The following is an 11,116-nucleotide window of genomic DNA, read 5'->3' on the forward strand; positions in this document are numbered from 1 at the left end:
TATATATATATATATATACACACACACACACACATCCCATCCCCTCCCCACGCCTGAGCCCTTGATCCTCTGAGCTAATTCCATGAATTGTCCCAATCTAAATCCACAGATGGAGGGATGCACAGTTGACGACACAGTGAGAGTCTTGATGATAATGATGGACAGATGGATAAGAAAGACCCATAGACTACATATAAATGCCAAGCTCCAAGTGTCCATCTTGTTGTCGTTTCTGCTGAGTTTATCTATGGCTTCATTGTTGTGCGACCTCTCTTTGCAGATGTACGAGTGACCCAGTGTGCCAACTCATCAGAGGGGATGGTCAAGCCAGACTGACGTCACCCATCAGCCTCTGTAATCGAAAGAGACGCTAATCCGTCTCTGCCCCAAAGCCTTGCAGTTGGTGGGGAGGAAAAGGGAAACATCCAGAGACAGAGAGAGAGAAAGAGAGACGAAACCAAGCGAAGTTGGATACAGGAGAGAGGGGAGCACATGTGGGCAGATGGGAGGACATATTGACCTGGACCAGAGAAGCAAAGGGCTGCCTTGACTGACCAAGGAAGACCAAAGCCTCACTCGCAACTTGATCTTCTATCAAGATCTGGTATTTCTAAAGGTCTGGAAGCCCAACTTCTTCCAGGCTTCGCCCTGGAGGCCACAAGTTCCTGTGGAAGGACAGCAGAGGGGGAATGCTGTGGGAGCTGCTCACCCCCTCATGCACCCCCTCTGGTGTCGCCTTTGCTCACCGTGGAGGAGCCAAGCTTCACCACTGTGGAACTATGCCAAGACGGACAAGACATGCACCTGACTGCTAAAGAAGGGTAGGAAGCATGGTGTTTTAGACACCAATTAAACCCTAGTTAGTAAAAATCGGCTAAATTAGCTGTCATATTATAATCACAACTCCGCAGTTCAAGGAAGAGTAATGAAGATATGATCATGAAGAAAATAACTTCAGGCTTTGCTAGAATAAAAGTTCCCATCAATGGTAAGAGATAGAAATTAACTGATAAAAACATGCTAATATGTCACAAGAAAGTGTTTTACATTTATCAGAGGATACACACTGTATGCTTCAGAGGCACAGCGATTTTTAATTTAGGCCTGACTCACACCAAACAACTTCTTCTCAATGCAACATGGTTTAGACTAGAAGTTTCTTCCCAGGTTTTTTATATGGTGTTTCAATCTATTCACTTCAAGTTTCATAATTAAAGCTTGAACACTGTCAAATACCTGCCAAAACAGTTTTTTTTATTATTATTCATGCTATAAGAATTAGCAAAATACTTATCCTGTTAAAAATCTGTTTGTGAGAAAAGTTATACAATTTTGAAAATTATATTTTCAAAATATAATTCTTCAACACAAACTCAAACATTTAGAAGTAGTGACGTTTTTAAAAAGTAAAAAAAAACATTTAATGCAGGGGAGGCAAATTGAGCATCCACTACTTAGTAAAATCCAAAAGATAACATCTAGTTAAAAAATGGTGAGATATTTGCTACCTACAGTTGCTGTTATTCTTATCTGCACTTCAGATTAGGTTAAACTTTAAGGGCTATTTCCCCCCTCATTTCTCATATTAGTGTATTAGAGATTAAACCACTAAGTGCAAGATAAACATAAGAACCACAGAAAAAAGAAAATGAGGTGAAAATTAAAGTGCTCTATAAAAATACTGAAAAACACTCCCCAAAAGCTCAGAGTGAATAAGCAACTGTATTTGTGACTGAAATAATATTTGCATTAATGCTGTAAAAAAAATCCTCATGGACTAAACTTGTTATAAACCTGAAAATCAAGCAAGTTAAACACCTCATGATGATAAATGGTAAATGGACAGAATTTACGAAGTGCCTTTCTAAGCATATTGACCACTACTTTAGGGACCCCAAAAGCTTGGGGTCTCAAGCTACTCTCCCTTGTTAAAGTTCTGGCCATAATCATAGTTTCAATCATTGACAAAACCAGCACCACAAAATTCAAACTCAATTTACAACGCTATATAGAATATTTCCTGTCAACATTGGCTTTATGAGCTATTCATTGGTCATTAGCTGGTAAAAGGAGTTAGGTAAGGTGAAAAAACGTGTTTTCTAGTGTGAACTAAAAGTCACACTTAAGTTTTTATCAGTTTTTTTTATTTGTATCATTATATAGCATAGTTTCACCAATTCTTACTTGATCCTATGAAATATTTTCAGGAATGTTTGTTTGGGCTGATGTTTAGTAAAAAATGGAAATCTGTCAAGAGTGATGAGACTGATGTCATATAAGCACTGACATGTAAATATATACTAAAGATTCCTATTTTGTGTATATATTGACAGGTTAAAATCTGGCTCCATCAGACAGATGAAATTCTTCATGCAGCTAGCATGAAGAATTTTACACAAAATGTTCAAAATACAATCCTTTTTATTTACAGGTAGCAGAAAAATGGACTGTTGCAATTTTTCTCCAGAGTGTCCTCAAAGCTTGAGTTTCACCGTTGCAAAACAAGAGTGTGTTGTCAAGAAACATGAGTTCCTCATTGAGTTTTAATCTGCTTTGACTCTCAAAATGTTTTGGAAATAACAGTTGAGGAAATGACAGTGGCAAGACAAACAGAGGTGTGAGACAGGTTTTACTGTTTTTTTCAGTTTTTGTTGTACATTCACGTTATTATTAGTAAATTTTTAAATCAGACAAATATAACTCGACTAAATGCAAAGAGTATGTTTTTAAAATAATGAATATATTTATTTGGGAAAAGAGCAATCCAAGATAACCAGCCCCTAAGTAAAAATGTTTCCACCCCCTAAATGTAATAAGTGGTTATTGCCATAACACACACTGAGTCTTTTACAGCTGCATTGGAGCTGCAAAAGCAAAAACAAATTCATGTTCGAATTGTTTAAGCTCATACAACAGCACCTTAACAGAAATTAAGTCCACACTTTGACTAGACCTCTTAAAACCTCTCATATAATTTTCATTTTTTAGCTATTTGGAGGTCAAACTTGCTGTAGCACGTTGAACTGTTGTCCTGATGCATAATTAAGCGTGCTAAAGTTTAAGGTGCTGATGTAGAACAGCGGAATATATTTTGTTGTAGAAAATGCTGTGTAAGCTTCATGCCAGATGTATTGGGACACACAGTTCCACTTTTGTCCCATCAGTCAACAGAACTGTGTCATTTGGGGAAATATGAGTCAGACTAGTTTCGTCCTTATTGAATCATAAACACACCATTCTTAACTGAGACAAGTGAGGCTGACAGGGCTTTAACTGTAGTTCTGGGTTGTGACCAAATATGGTAAATGAGTTGTTGATTGCACTAAATTTTGTAGACAAGCCACCCTCTGAAGGTCATACCTCAGTCCAATGTCTCCTTCATTTGTGCGTGACAAAAAATGACTACATGTTGGCAAGTGAGAAAAAAATATCTGATTGCGATGTGGAAACAGGAACTACGTATATATATAAACGCTTAACTTTGTTAATCATAAATGTAAAAGATGACTGTTATCATTCACACCATCGTCTCACTAACAACTTTATGGCCAAATTTAATGTGGTGTAGATTTGACATTCAATCATGTTAGACACGGACTGTTCTCTGTGCTAACAAAAATCTATCATTTAGCATGCTTTTCTTGTTTGTCATGTATGAGACAAGTGTATTTTGTGGATGAGTTCAGTCAAATGTAGTGCAATCCATCAAGGAGGGTGGGGAGAAGTGAGGGTGACTGTTGACTGAGCTGAATCAATGATGAAACAATGATGCATGCGAGGGATTACACAGAGGTTAAGCTTCTTCATCATAATAGCTGCTGAAAGTTTCCATACCAGGTGGCACACAAACAGCTTAGCATGGAACACTTGTCAACAGCACAGTATCAGAAATTGAAATGCAAAGCTGCACACGTTCACAAGTGGGTCAAACATGATAGCATCCTCCCAAAGCCGATCCTGTTTGGACGAGGACAGGGTGCCCTGGTTTTGCCCATTGTGCAAACTGGCTTAGTGTTTGTGTATTGCTCAAAGTGAACAATAAATATAGTTGTACAGAATCATAAAGCCTCCCATGATAAATCAAACAAAAAGAAGAACATCTAAAAATCTGTTCAGCTCCCCCACACCCCCTGGTTAGGTGGATCTCTGAAATCTCCTTGCTAAAAAATGACATGTTGCCTTGTAAAAGAAAATGTGATTAGCCTCTGGTTTCTTTACATTTGCCACATTACCATAAAGTTTTATTGTGATTTATGACAGACAATATAACTAGCATATAACGAGAGGAAAGGGATGTATAGGTTTCAATGTTCTTTCATAAGATTCCCTTAAATAATATAGAGTGCATTCAATTCAATTTTATGTCATTGTAAATACTGATGTTAAGAGAACTCCTCAGGATGAGGAAACAAGTCCACGATGACCAAGGAGCTAAGAAATGAATCAGTTAGGTTATAAAATATTATTTCTTGCCTTGAACATTTGACTGAAAACTGTTCAATCCACCATCTGATCACACCCAGTGATCAGATGGACAGGATAATTCTCAGTTGGGCATTTTACATATCTGGCTTTTATGGAATAATGGCAAAAAACAACCAATTTTGTACATTACTCTGATCATGCTGTCCCCACAATGACACAAAGTGGTGGCAGCATCATGCTGTGGGGATGCTTCTCCTTATATGAGACTGAGAAGCTGATCAGAGCTGATGGCAAGATGGACAGAACTAAATTGTGGCCAATTCTGGAAAAAACCCTCAGAAGGATAACAATCTTAAACATGCAAGCAGAGCTTACTATTTGCAGACAACCTCTTAGCAGGTACTAAACATATTTTCATTAAGACCACGTTAAAAATGTTTTTTTTATTTATTCATTTTTGGTCTTTTGTCATATTCTAAATTTAAATGTTATGTCTTCACAGCGGGAAATGATTATAATAAACAGAAATAAAGTCATTCAAACTTCTATCTCTGTGTAGTAAATCCATGTAATGTGCTTAATTTTGAAACAAAGTTCTTGATATTAATTGGATTTACAATAATATTCTAATTTATTGACTGGGTTTGGACTGTAAATTTGGCTCCTGAGAAGAGTGACTTCTCTGATCCTATAAGCAGACATTTGTGCTTCTGTTATTTACCAGACCACAGCGCCAAATAAAAGTGTAACTGAAACTGAAAAATTAGGTAAAAATAAGCACAAAATATGTTTTTGTGGACCAAAGTCCTATATTAATAAGCACCACAAATAAGTGCAGAACAACCTTCCACTTTCACCTCCTCCTGTTCCCAACCAAAAGTCACACAGGTCATCTTTTCAGGGAAGAATTCACAGAATATTTTTATTGCTTCACTACCTGACAGTACATTTATGTAGCTGTGATTTGCTAATAGAACCCAGAATAGAATTTAGATTGCATCAGTTTTTAAATGGACATTTAATTAAAGAGCAAGACTTAGGAGGTTGGGTCACTGCCCGTGGGTTATGCACTGAGTGGTTCTTATATGAAGCAAACAAAATGAGAAGCAGGGAGAAAAGCAGAAGCAAAACATGAGAGAGGAATAAATAGAGGATTGGATTCAGCTCTGCAGGCCTTTCTATTTCCCATCAGCCATTCTGCAGGTGGGACATTCACAAACACATCCATGTTACTGACAAAAGAAAACCCAATCAATTATTTATAGGAGCTCGTAGGCCGGCCAAAATGAAACAGAGCATTTGCTCAGGCAGGTTGCGAGCCAGAAAATCAAATAAGGGGGAAAGACTACAGACTATGATCCATTTTAGTTTCCAACCCAGTTTGAACTGTGTATTAATCTGCAGAATTAATGTGTTTCACTTTGTGTGTGGGAGTCATGCTTTGCACGCATCTGTACCAGGATTGGGCAACGTGATGTAGGACAGAAAATACATAAGCCAATCAAAACGCTGGGTTTCTCGATGATGATGATGATGATGTGACTCTGTGGTAACTGAACTTTAATTCTGACTCACATGGTGGCGATGGTGAGGTCACATGGGAGACCAGATGATTTGACTCAGTAGAACAAACCTTCAAAACACTTCACCCAAAATCCTCCTGAAACCTCAGCATTTTTATGGTCATAAACAGAACTAAAGAAACTGTAAACTACTGCAGATTTGCACACAAATCAAATAAAAGCATGAAGTGAGAGTTACACTGATGTGAATGCAGCCATCATTCTGAATTGGTATTTACATTATTATGTAACATTTGAAAAACCATCATGGTAAGCTTTAAGGCAAATACTTTTTTTCCACTTGCTGCAGAGAATTTAAAGCTATTTTTTCTTGTTATTTCTCTAATTTCCCTCAGTTTAATTTTACTCTCTCTCTGCAGGGGTGTGCAGAAGATGAGTGATCAAGATCCTAACTGTGAAGATATGCAGAAGGACCAAAGACTGCCATTCCAGGTGGGCTCTGTCGTCATCATAGTACTACAATGTTACAAGGTTACCTAAATATTTCTGAATCTTTTTTGAATAGTTCATAATTCTGCATAGCTATGACTAGAATACTCAATGTCTCAGTTTCATACAACATACAACACAGAGATCTACAACTGAATGTCATGTAAGGCATAAGAAATATAAAGTGTTTGAAATGGGCTGAAAGAGTGAATAATGAAGAAACCCTAAAGCAGGACCTTGTGGGATACCACAAGCAATGGAAGAAGAGGAAGTGAATTTAGAAGCAGCAACAGAAAAGGATCAAAATATCCTTTTTACTAATTTACTGGGGAGAGAGTGAACCCAATAAAAAACATTAAATCAGGTCTAACATGAGCAATACAACATTCTCCTGCAGCAGTATGCACCACTATACTACTGGAGACTTGAAAAAGAGCAGTACCATTAGCATAAGATGTTTGGAAACTAGGCTGGAAACTCTAATTGAGGTTGTTTGTCCTAATCATCTGTGAGCTTGAAGAAAATGAAATGTAGGTAATCCTTCAAACTCCATTAAAATTGAAGCATACGATCCTAAAGCTGAATAAATAATGTTATATTTTGTTGATTTTGTAATCTGCAGGAATATTGACGTTGAAAAACAGAGAATTTAATAGATGACGACCGAGGTATTTTCAAGCCTGAGAGCAAGATTATTTAAGTTTTCAATTCTTAAACAATAATTCTTCCAGATTTTCCCAGACCCAATAGAAATTGTCTTGGGCCCAGAGGCATCACTCAACAGTCCAGATCGGGACAAGGAGCGTCTGCCTTCCATCGTTGTGGAGCCCACAGAAGTGAGCGAAGTGGAAAGCGGCGAGCTGCGCTGGCCTCCCGAGAACATAGAAACAGAAGACGATGAGGAGGACCTGTTCCTGGAGCAGTGTATCCCCCCAGCCAACATTGCTGACTGGGGAGAAGACGAGGAAGAGGAGGAGACATCAATAATACTGCAGCAGCAGCCGGGCCTGACACTCCTTGGTGAGCTGGTGAACATTCCCCCAGTTTTGGACTTAACCTTTATAGTTGCAAAAATTTGATTTGAATCTATCATTTGCACACAATAAAAAAACTGTGAGTCTTCACAATGATGTTTTACAGAAAATATAATTTACGCATCAAATATTAATTTAATGTGGAAAACAGTGGTGCCTTAAAAAAATAACTATTAAAAAAATCCAATTTCTTAAATGTTTAGATAAAAATGTTATTCTGTCAAAAAATGTTCAGTAATATTTTTACAACAGTTATGAAATCTTACAAAATTAAATGTTCACATAAGTTTAAATGTTATTGTTATATATTTAGATTTTTCGGTGTGTAAAAGTATTTATGAAAAATAAAGCAAAGTGTTCTTAGCAGCATTAGCCAATATTGAGGGCCACACATGAATATTTTAATTTCTGGAAGCTTTAGCAATCAAGCATTTTAGGGTCTTATTTACTCCACACCAAAACATATTATTCATAAATTAATAGCTTTAGAGAAAACAAGCTTAAGATTAAGTCCAAATGGAGCAAACAAAGACTTTAAAGAAATATGCTCATATTAAACTTCTGTCTTAAATAGGATGAAACAAATATAGAGGTTTCATATCACACTGCTACTTTACCTGTAAGCATTTTTATTTTAAACTATGTGTCCCCTCACATAGGAAAAAATGATGTAATATTTTGCAAGGAAGCATGAATAGAACAGGAAATTTGCACACAACCTCATTTCCAAACAAAGCTGAAATTTCTCTTCGCGTTACATATGACACTTTCTGTAATTTTTCTGATGGCCTGGGGGGAAAAAAAGCAAAAATATAGCTAGTTCCTTTTGAAAATGACTGAAAGTATGCATTGTACATTAATAATTTTTTTTTTAAAGACGACAAATATAAAGTAACAAGGGCAGTTTCGCACTAACTGGGGTACTAAATACGTGCAGCCAGAACAACATCAAGCCAATGAGACCATAGCCAATGCAATAATATTTGTAAACCTAATAACAAAAAACTGCATATTTTTTAATATTTAGAAAAGTAAACTCAGATCCGTTCTGTAAGTGGTACAATAGGACAATAGGACAGCTCTAACGCAGAAAACAAATCCCTCCATCAATCCAGTTTTCAAAGACAGCTGTGAAATGTTTCAATCTGTTATTTTTTCATTAGTTTTAAGCCAGCCCTTGCAATTATTTGATTAGATACTTACTTTGCATAAAACAAATTCCTAACTGAAAATTAAAAGCCATTATCTTCTTTTTTTTTTTTTTGCTTTTTGAAACTAGTTTTAATGCCCAGAATGAGGGATTGCTGCAATGTTACCCACCTATTGCAAACAACTGCCACATCCTTGTTAGGGTGAAGTAATTGCTGCAAAGCCCGTCACTCATTTGAAATAGCTGGACTTCATTTGAAAGAAAGCTTGATGAAATAAACCGAATTTGACTGCATTGTTTTATAACTAGGACTTTGAAACTGTCTAGATACCAGGATTTAATTTATCATATATTTCTGTACTTTAACTGGACCTGATTGTTTTGTAAAATGCTTTGAGATTACTTTAGTTTTGAATAGGTTCTATGTATATAAAAAAGTAATTTGCGGGTCGACAAAGACCAACACAGGACAAACAGGGTTAAGGCAGAGAACCCATGCCTGCTTTTGAAGGACGTGCAAACTCTCTGAATTTTGTGGTGTGTAGTTTTGCAATGCTTTAAAGCTAAATCAAAACTTTTTTCTTTCTGCAGACCTTCAGTCTGATGCATTTAGAGACGACACCCCGACTCTTCCTCCCAACAGTGCCCCCACCTTCCACTAAGAACGCCGCCTCTGCTGACCTGTGAGGAAACATCTTGAGATGAACTGTGGCAATAACTGTTGGGATGAAAAAATTACAACAAAAACAGCTGCAAAGCAGCAAACACGTTATCATGATAATAGTTAGGTAAACAACAACAACAGCAAAAAAAAAAACCCAAAAACAAAATGCATCATAAAACGACAAGGCAACCGGGACATTTTGGTTCAGTGTCTTTGACTGAGAGGATTTTCATATTTTCTGATCGGGGAAGATAATCATCCAAACACAAATGGACAGATCTGTTTTTTTTTAAGTTTATCTTAAGGCAACATTTAGCTGAAATTGAAAGTTTTGTGTTTCATTTCTTTTGGGATGGTCCATATTCTCAAAAACCCTGATGTCGCAAATTTTTTTTTTTCCTTTTCTGCTCCTTTTCCTTTCACATTGGGTAGTTTGGTTGAAATATTTATGTGCTTATTCCTCCAGTATGTAGGATGTAGCAAATCACAGTGCGCTAGCTGCCTGCTGATGGTTCATATAACTTGGAACTGCACAGAACTTTGACGTGTTTTTTGTTACAAAGGTTTGCTTTCAGCAGCAGAAAACCAACAGTTCTTGAAGTAAGATAAATGTTTGAACAGATCAAACCCCAAAAAGGTTTTTGTTTTTGTGGGAAATCTGCATAAACAGACATTATTATTTTTTAAATTTTAACAATAAAGTATTTGTCCTCTTTATATGGGAAAGATTAGGGTTGTAGCATATTTAGTATTTTAAATATTCCGTTTACTTCTTTGAAATGTTGTTAAAGTTCTTCTACTTAGGGGAAGATCCAGGCACTACACACTCCATTAATGTAAAAACATGCAAACTTGAAGTTTTTCATGTAATAAGAGCAAACAACTGAAGTAAAATTAAATAATGTAACATGTTATTCATGTACTTTAAATGTCGATAAATTCTTTGAATGCTGTATAATTTCAATGTGTGAAACACACCTGAGGCAACATTTCTCCCATGGAATAAATTCTATATCTGGTTCCCGTGTTAAGGAAAGATTTCATTCTGACATGTGAAACCTAAACACATTACTTTTGTTTTACATGCTTCAGCTTGTAGTCATTTTTAATTGTTAAAATTCCTCCTGTCATTATGTAAAAAACATAGGAAACCCCTCAACATTAGGAGGGATGTGTGTGTGTGTGTGTGTGATGTCACATTTTGCTACACAAGATTTTCATGTGTTTTACATTTTTTCCATGGAATTCCTTTTCCATCTGTCTCACATTAGGAATGTTTCCGTGTTACACATTTTTTCTCATGTAACAACAATTTTCACATTTAAACCATCATGATTTTACATTTGGAAAGGTTTTCCTCACAGGTTTCACATGTTGTACAAACTATAAATTTACATATTTGTTTCAATGTTTTTACATAAGAGTATCTTTGAATGTAAGACGTGGGAAAATGTTTCCCCATGTTGTTCTTCATGTTACTGCACAATATAATTTATGTGAAACATTGGGAAAATATTCTTCATTTCAAATGTTTCCTCCAATGTCACAGGACAGCATCATTCCCACAATAAAATGTTCAAGTGTTAAACATGTAGGACAATGTTTTCTCAAGTTCCCTTTCACTACACAATATGATTTTCAAGTCAGAAAAGTTTGCTGGGAAGCATATCCATGTGTAAAACACGCAAACGCTAGTGTGATATTATTATGTGTACCTACTTTTTGAAAATGTCTATTTTGTTTGAAAAAATAAATGTTGCCACCGACCACTGGTCAATGAAACTCATAGTGGTAAAGTTGTTTGAGTTTCTGAATAAAATGGCTGGATTAC

Source organism: Poecilia reticulata, linkage group LG13 (genome assembly GCF_000633615.1).
Source record: "Poecilia reticulata strain Guanapo linkage group LG13, Guppy_female_1.0+MT, whole genome shotgun sequence".
Classification (NCBI taxonomy): Eukaryota; Metazoa; Chordata; class Actinopteri; order Cyprinodontiformes; family Poeciliidae; genus Poecilia; species Poecilia reticulata.